The sequence below is a fragment of the Rhinopithecus bieti genome, unplaced genomic scaffold (genome assembly GCF_001698545.2).
Source record: "Rhinopithecus bieti isolate Rb0 unplaced genomic scaffold, ASM169854v2 scaffold_23914, whole genome shotgun sequence".
In the NCBI taxonomy this organism is placed as follows: Eukaryota; Metazoa; Chordata; class Mammalia; order Primates; family Cercopithecidae; genus Rhinopithecus; species Rhinopithecus bieti.
Window position 1 is genome coordinate 1 of NW_016810862.1, and position 1,866 is coordinate 1,866.

Here is a 1,866-nt window from a genome sequence, read left to right on the forward strand (position 1 = left end):
TATATATATATATTTTTTAAACGGAGTCTCACTCTGTCATCCAGGCTGGAGTATAGTGGCATGATCTCGGCTCACTCAACCCCACCTCCTGGGTTCAACCGATTCTCCTGCCTCAGCCTCCCAAGTAGCTGGGATTACAGGTGCCCACCACCATGCCTGGCTAATTTTATATTTTAGTAGAGATGGTGTTTCACCATGTTGGACAGGCTGGTCTTGAACTCCTGATTTCAAGTGATCCACCCGCCTCAGCTTCCCAAAGTGCTAGGATCACAGGTGTGAGCCACCATGCTGGCCTTAAAATTAAATTTAAAATTTAACATTTTTACTATGGAAAATGTTCATTCACATACAAAAGTGAAGAGATATAGTGAACCCCCATATATCCCATTATCCAGCTTCAACAATTAACTGCTCATGGCCAATCTTAAAATCTTTTGATAAACATAAAACGTTCACTTCCCTCCCTTTTACTTTCCCTCCAGATTCTAATGCCGCCCCCTGCTAACCAAGGGATTTGCCCTTCCAACAAGGAAATCATGTCAACTAAAGTAAGAGGCTTTGTCTTAGTAGAATCCCCAGAAATATTTGATCTGCTTTACTTTCTGCAGTCTGTATTATGAAATTAATACGTTCTCCTCACTTTCCACATAAAAACAAAATTTAACGCTAAATGTGCTTTTTCATAGTATATGTGAATTCCAGAGTATGCTGGGCCTCTTTTCAGCCGTCGGGAAATCTCATTTCTGGGTGCATCCCCCTATGCTCAACTCTCCTGCTAGGGTGATATGCTTACCTTGTATTCCCCATCCCCATGCAAATCTGCCAGCGCTGGAAAACAAAAGGGCCAAAACCAGGGTCTCAGATATCCCAGAGGCTTCACTACAGGACCACTGTCTGACTCCCCATCCCACTAGAACCCAGGGTTCCTGGTTCCAGAGACTCACCTAGGCAGGCAGAAAAGGTGTGGATGTTGGCCATTGGGTCGTAGTGCGCATCCAACCATTTCGAATTGGCCTCATTGCTGGGAGTGGGGGAAAGAGTTGGGGAGTGAGTCCCATGGGAGGGGAAGAAAACTTTGAGTAAGCTGGTACAGATCACTCCGAACATAAGGTACAGAACGTCTGGGTACAAGTCCAGGCTCCGCCACTGGCTCACCCAGCGACCTCCAGACACACATGCACATCTTAGGCCTCGGTTTCCCTATTTGACCTCTATAAGAGTCCTTCCAGACTGCCCGAGAACAGCAGGAGCCCAGAACCCGGGGACCAAGGGACCCTCTTTACACGGGTGGGAAAAGAGGCCTTGAGGGGCCCCACCTTCACCTCTCAGCTCCGCAGCCGTCGTAATCCGATGAGGACGCAGCCGCCATCTTCGCAGGCGTCGTCCTGGCAACCGGCCCCTCCCACGCCGCCGCGTAACGCCCAATAGTGCCCGAGCGCTGGGAAGCGCGAGTACAAAGGTTCCGGGCGCCAAGCTTTCCCTCCCAGGCTGAGGAGGACGCGCTGGCCACCCTCCTGGGTTGAGGAATCTCTCCCAGCTTATTTATCTTTGCTCCTTCCTAGTCAGAGCCGCCTTTCCAGGCGTCTAGGTTTTACAGTCTCTGGGTCAGCCACAGGGCCCTCTGGCTTCCAGGGTTGGAAAGAAGCCCCTTCTAGCATTTATGAGCAGCAAAACAAACTCCTCCTGTCTCCATCTTCATGGTTACTCGGTTGAAAAGGGCTCAGGTCCTGTCTTGCTGCCTTACTGTAGAGGTCCAGGCCCAGAGAAACAAAACATGAGGGTTATGGGGCAAATGCAGAGGATTCTGACTTAAGTTGAGTTTGTAGATTCCCACAACTTTTTTTTTTTTTTTTTTTTTTTTTTTTT

At 48.9% G+C, this 1,866-nt stretch overlaps 1 long non-coding RNA gene across 2 annotated transcripts; it reads right to left on the bottom strand.

The window, feature by feature from the left end:
- Positions 1 to 245: 245 nt before the first annotated feature.
- On the bottom strand, positions 246 to 1,413 carry LOC108542827 (uncharacterized). 2 transcript variants are annotated; one of them, XR_001889383.1, is made up of 4 exons: positions 1,323 to 1,413; positions 945 to 1,021; positions 794 to 828; positions 249 to 293 (listed from the first exon to the last, which is right to left on the bottom strand). It is a non-coding gene; the product is annotated as an uncharacterized LOC108542827 (long non-coding RNA). The 2 variants fall into 2 exon arrangements; XR_001889382.1 differs by having other exon boundaries at positions 246 to 828.
- Between the last annotated feature and the right edge of the window lie 453 nt (positions 1,414 to 1,866).